Source organism: Pinus tabuliformis, chromosome 4_1 (genome assembly GCF_031772625.1).
Source record: "Pinus tabuliformis cultivar Carrire ecotype Pingquan chromosome 4_1, CPIR1, whole genome shotgun sequence".
NCBI lineage: Eukaryota > Viridiplantae > Streptophyta > Pinopsida > Pinales > Pinaceae > Pinus > Pinus tabuliformis.
In genome coordinates this window covers 521,403,933-521,410,872 of record NC_142303.1, presented here as the reverse complement: position 1 = coordinate 521,410,872, position 6,940 = coordinate 521,403,933, and the positions used below count along the sequence as shown (strand labels likewise).

Here is a 6,940-nt window from a genome sequence, read left to right as displayed (position 1 = left end):
TTTATGGGGTCCGTAGCTATTGAGAAGAGATATGCAAAAAAATAATTGAAGAGAGTCTCAATTGATGAGTGATTGTGAGAAAAAAAAAATCAACACATAACTTTACAATATATTCCTATTTTACCTAATAATAAAACAAAGGAATACAATGAAAAAACCATATTATTAATGTTTTATAATATTTTAATTAAAATTAAATAAATGTGTATTATTATTATTTTATAATAAAATAATTTGGAGGGTATTTTATTTTTATTTAAAAAATAAAACTATCAAGTAAACTTGAAAGAAATTACACCTCTCACATATTATAAATTCCAACTTGCGTAAATATCTTTAATATTCCTAACAAACCAATAAATAATACAAAAAAATCACAACCACCTTATGAAAAGCAGTTCAAAGATAAGTTATAAATGTTTTTTTGGGTAAATAGGGATAACCGTGAAATTAAACTTAAAAGAAAAGTTTTAGAAAATAACCATAAATTGTTAGTTTGTTAGAACTGAATTGGTCTCCTCTCACTATGAATTCATAAACTTTAACTAAAAGAAAAGTTATAAATAGCCATGAAATTGTTAATTTATTAGAACTGAATTAGATAAAATCGCAGACACTCAAAAATATATTCTATTATACTTGAATGAGGAAATTACACACATATCTATACAATCAATAGTCTCAAGATAGGAATTCTATCTTAGACTTATAGTAGTGTGGTTGAGAGATTCTCTCAACCACACACTAAACTAGGAGAAACTAAATTCCTATTATGTAGGAACAAACTCCTCAAATGGAGAATTACAACCATAGACAAGTAGGAATTAATTATTTCTAACTCCCCCCCTTAATGACTACTTGTCATGATAGTCAAATCCACCACCATCACGGGAATTGCATGTATAGAACCTCCAAAAAACAAAGAGAGATCAGTGCCTTTCTAATCCAAATATTCATTTCCAAATAACAATCGCAAACAGTTGCGTTGATTGCGCCTTTCGACGCAACTGTCAGATAGAAAAGTGCACCGACCCTCTTGTGCTCAGACACACCAATATCTGAGACCGTGAGCCAAGTGTTACTGCAGTCCACCTGCTCCTACGAGCACAAAGCTCCTGTGCACACGTTAGCCACTCAGGCAATATGCCACCACCGGGCAATTCCGATCTACCACCACCGGGCAAATCCGCCAACTTCAATATGCCACCACTGGGAAAGTCCGATCTACCACCACCGGGCAAATCCACCAACTTCAATATGCCACCACCGAGCAAGTCCGATCTACCACCACTGGGAAAATCCGAAACTTAAATGTGCCACCACCGGGCAAGTCCTGTAGCCACTAAGGCTCTGTATGTGGTTTCTGGCTCACCACAAACCATCACTTTACAGTGACAAAAGATGGTTTCAGGCTGACTATAAACCATTACAAAGTGGTTTTTAGATCACCACGAACTTTCAAATGCCTTTAAAAAATTTACATTTCATTCTACATTTTGGAGTTTCTGGGTACATACAATGACCATTACAATAACTGGACTTGCTTATAACATGCTAGGGAGTCTATTCCACAAACCACACTAATTCAAACAAACATCTACTTTGTTTTCCACCATAAACATTGTCGCTGCTCCTTTACCTCATCTGTGAGGGGTCGACTGATAAAGAAATCGGAACATAGGCACTCACAGCCACACGAAGAGAACACAATTTTCCCTTCAAGAACAGTAATTCAAGACTCCACGGTCCAATCCTCCATCGCATTTCAGTATCCAATTCTCCGATGTAGCTCCAATTGATGTCGTTTTCACTGTCATGTGTTCACCATTCCCTGCAAATTTGCTTAGTGTTGGAATGACCAGTTCCAACACACTCAGCATTGTGACAATAGTTGGTCATACTAATGTCACTTAAATAATAACATAAAATACCATGACATGAAATACTTATTATGAAAATCAGTAGCATTTACTTCATGGCCAAATAGTAAGAGTAGAAACCAGGTCACCCTTGCTAGAGGACAAACGGAGAGCAAAAATATGGGCTGACACACCCCCAATCACCCAAAACTGCTCATTTCTCCACCAATCATCAAGATAAAATAGCATAGAAATCAAGTGTCATGAAACTGAACGCGAAAACGAACTCGCGCCTCATCACAATTCTTCATCCACGCCATTTTTTTGCTCTTAAAAACTGACTCTCCTACAACAAATTTAATGTACCTGATGTTCTTCATACAAATTGTGAACTTCCTCGAACAGGACTGGATAACACTGAACATTTTTTATGCAATCTTTCCTTGAAATTTTAGATCTTTGCATCTACTCTCGCTGGAAAACCTATTTTCGTTCTTTTTTTGCTTGGCTTTTTCCCGCTATCTGAACAACATCTTGACATCATTGACATCTTTCCTTAAAGACTTAATCTCTTAAATAATATGGTGATCCATGGGTTTGAATGCTCTTGAATTATGTGTATGTGACTGAACTTGTTGTTGAGGATCCAGAGATTACCAACAATGTCATCAAATAAGAAAAGCACTTTAGGGCCGCAACCTTAAAGCACAAACAGAAAGTCAAATATACGAGACCGTATACAACAGCAATAGCATTTGCAATCACAAAAAATGTGAAGGGAAGAGTGTAATGGTATTTGGATTTCAAAGAAACATCGAAGATTGAAATGGCTTGCGTGTTCAATCCCATAACAATTGCAACACTCAACGTGGCTACTATTCCAAGAAGCTTGACCACATAGTCCAGCGTCCCTCTAGACCGATATATGGGATTAGTATAACCCATGATAGCCCTCTTCTTCACCACTGATATTTCGCTGTAGACAATAAGGATTCAAGATCCTCTATTGTTCTCTGCGAGATCCTTCGCTATACTCAGCAAGGTCCCGCCTACAAAGCAACAGAGCAGATCCTTCGCTATTCAATTCAACAGCCAAAAATATATCAATGCTTCTCCCAAACTCACACAACGGAAAACAGTAATATCAACACGACCAATGAGGTAGATCTGCCGAGATCGACTTCTCCCACGAAACTTGTAGTGAATTACGCCCAACGAGTCACCACGATCTTCATAAGCCAACAAGTTGTTCGCCTCTCAACCAGCAGGTTACGCAGGAAAAAGGCACTTTACTCTGTCAGCCTCCTCTGATTAACAACACGCTAGTCCAATCAGTGGCTGCCTCCATGATTTTCACGATGGTACCCACGTCGACGCCTAGGAACCAGAGTCCTGTTGCAACCTTTGCACCTAGATCTGGTGATGCTCACACACCGCCACACAAACAGGTTGAATGCAACACACCCCCCAGGGGATCTCCACCTCCACGCTCAACGCAGCCACTTAGATTTAGGTGCAATATGGCAACCACTATCCCCCAGGAAGCACCCAAACTCTGTCACACACGCGGTTCTCCTTATGCCACTACTCGGCCCGCAGCTTGCTCGGCCTCCCAAACTACACCACCAAACTACGCCACCAAAAGGCTTCACAAACGCAGAAATCATAGATCCGCCTGAATCCAAAACTAGAGTCTCTTAATGATGGACAAACTAAACACAAAAAAAGAAAATACTCTTTTATTTCCTCAGCCTAGGAGGGGCCAAGCTCAGGAGGGGCCAGGCCCTCACAGGCTCTGATACCAAGATAAAATTGTAGACACTCAAAAATATATTCTATTATACTTGAATGAGGAAATTACACACATATTTATACAATCAATAGTCTCAAGATAGGAATTCTATCTTATACGTACAGTAGTGTGGTTGAGAGATTCTCTCAACCACACACTAAACTAGGAGAAACTAAATTCCTATTATGTAGGAACAAACTCCTCAAATGGAGAATTACAACCATAGACAAGTAGGAATTAATTATTTCTAACTGAATTGGCCTCCACTATAAATTCTCTAATTTCATTCATATACCCACGAGGTCCAAGAGTTCGCAGTGCAAGAACGTTGAAAAATAGGGGAGACTCTATTGGGAACAAAGCGACACATTGTGTGTTAGCATATCATGGCTGACCTAAACGGTGAAACCCACCAGAGTTTGAGTTCCTTGCTTTGTACTGATGAACGTGATTACTTGATCAGAAACAATGGAGAGAAGGTATAGTTGCTACAGTCTCTGATATCATTTATTTTGTTCCGAAATTTCAATCTGTGTATGTAATGAATGTAATGTATTGTGTATGTAAAAGTTGAGGAACAAGAAGGGAAATATAAATATGTGGGTCTTTACTTTTCATCATCTTTTCTTATTATTTTCACTCTTCTTAGGTTATGAATCACACTCAATTGCATTTAGGTGATGAATCAGGAATCACACTCAGTTGTATTTGGGTGATGAATTATGAATCACACTAAATTGTATTTTTCCATAGTAGATGGGGATTATATATATTGTTTGAGTTTTTTATATAGCTTGAGCGGGTTTAATGATTAAGAGTACATGTTTTTTTTAAGAGGTTGAGTTTAAAATCAAATGTCTTTGTATACTTAAAAGCCAAATCATTATATAGAAGTGAATCCCTTTTCCTACAAACAAGAAGTCTCATACACCAATTTGGTGTCTAGCTTGACCTACATTAAAATTAGATAATAATATAATATAAAACTAAGTTTTCTCATAAATGGTGCTGGTCATTTATATGTTTTGATGTAATAGGTCCTCGTGTCTGAGCTTGTGGGTAAGACCAAGACAATTGGTTTGTTTTCCGCTGCCCATTGGTGCTGGGGTTGCAGAAGATTCACTCTAAAGCTTGTAAACATATACAACAAACTGAAGGATAGAGGGGAAGAATTAGAGATTGTTTTCCAGTCTTGGGACCGAAATCAAAAGGCTTTTGACAAATACCATAGAACCATGCCATGGTTGGCTCTTCCATTAGGAGAATAAACAAGGGACAGTGTAGACAAACTTTACGGCTGAGATGACATTCCAACCTTCATTGTGGGTGATCCAGATGGGAAGGTGGTGTCAAATTCCACAGAGGCCCTACGTGTCTACGGATCCAAGGCTTGTCGCTTTATTGAAGCGCGTCTTGAAACGTTGAAGAAGGAATTCAGAGTATGGAAAACCAAAGGATACCCTCAACGAAGATTAATATACCACTGATGAGAGTTATGGAGAAGACGAAGAAGAAGATGCCACTGATAAACCCTCTGAAGAAGGTGCAGATGCTGCGATTGAAGAAGGACATGAGGAAAAGGCAGGTGCGCTTGAGGCCGAAAGGAAAGCCAAAAGAGAAGCACAGACTCTGGAATCAATCTTGGTGTCTGATAAGCGCAACTTCCTCATCAAGAATGGAGGTGACCAGGGGAGTTACTGAGATATGTGACCAGGTGATCAGTTATTGAGATATATGACTATGGAAGTTAGGTTGATTGAAAATAACATCTTTCAGTGCAATGCATTTTATTTAGATAGATATAATAGTCGATTGATCAAAGGAATTTTTGTAACTACATTTCCATAATATAAAGATTATGTTAATGGAAAGTGACGCCTCAGGAATGTTTGTAATCTTATTTCCATAATATAAAGATCATGTTAATTGAAAGTAACATCTCTCATCCTCTTAAAAAGGTCTATACCTGATTTCCATGATATAAAGATCATGTTAATTGGAAGTCACATTTTTCACCCACTTAAAAAAAATCTAGATAAATACAGTAGTAGATTCATCGAAAAAAAAATTGTAAGCCCATTTCCCTAATAAAATAATAAAGATCATGTTAATTGAAAGTGACACCTCTCATTCACTTAAAAAAAACTAAGGGATGGGAATAAGGGATGGGAAGGAGTGTTACATCTCTAGGTTTTGAATTTGGGTTGTTTTCATGGTGGAGTCTTGATAGGAATCTGGTCAGAACTCGGTATTCTAGTGGAATATGATGCTGATCTTTTATATGTTTAATAAAAATATAAATATCATGTTAATTGAAAGCGACACCTCTCATCCACTTAAAAAAACCTAAGGGATGGGAAGGAGTGTTACATCTCTAGGTTTTGAATTTGGGTTGTTTTCATGGTGGAGTCCTGGTAGGAATTTGGTCAGAACATGGTATTCTCGTGGAAAATGATGCTGATCTTTTATATGTTTGGATTCTTGTAACAGGTCCTGGTATTTGAGCTTGTGGGAAAGAGAGTTGGTATTTATTTTTCTGCCCATTGGTGTCCTCCTTGCCAATGTTTCACTCCAGAGCTTGTAAAGGTATACAACGAACTGAAGGAAAGAGGAGAAGCGTTTGAGATTGTTTTCATCTCTTGGGACGATAATGAAGAGGATTTTGAAGAATATTATAGAAGCATTCCATGGTTGGCTCTCCCATTTGGAGATAAAAGTAGGAAGGATCTAGATGATCTTTACGATGTTACAGGGATCCCGACCTTGATTGTGGTTCATCCAGATGGGGAGAAGGTGACTAAGGGCATAGATGCCACAGATGCCATAAGACCCTATGGAGCCAAGGCCTATCCTTTTACGGATGCAAATCTTCAAGCGCTGGAAAAAAAATCAAAGAACATGAAAAGACAGATACTGCGATTGACGAGAACAGCAAACCCACTGGAGTTATCTGTGATGGAGATGTTTGTTACCGTGCTGATTAAAGCCTGATGCCGATAATTTTTTCTCCTTAAATGTGTTTTAGAATTCCTGGTTATCATCTTATCCATCATTGAACTTTGTTAAGTGAGGTCATCTATAGCTACAATTAATAAATTACTCCGTTACTCCGTCTTCAGAGTCGATGCTTTGGCTTCTATAATTGGAATTCAATTGACATGCAAGAAAATATACACCCGTGAATGATTGCTCTAGAATGGGTGGAGAGGTTTGAATCCATATTTGTTTTCCATATCCTAAATATGTGGATTATGTATGATTGCTGGCTAAAAATAATGTTTAAGTGAGT

General features: G+C 37.9%; 1 pseudogene; it reads left to right on the top strand.

Moving 5' to 3' along the window:
• The first annotated feature begins 5,146 nt into the window (after positions 1–5,146).
• On the top strand, positions 5,147–6,642 carry LOC149176871 (putative nucleoredoxin 1 pseudogene; annotated as a pseudogene).
• Positions 6,643–6,940: the final 298 nt, after the last annotated feature.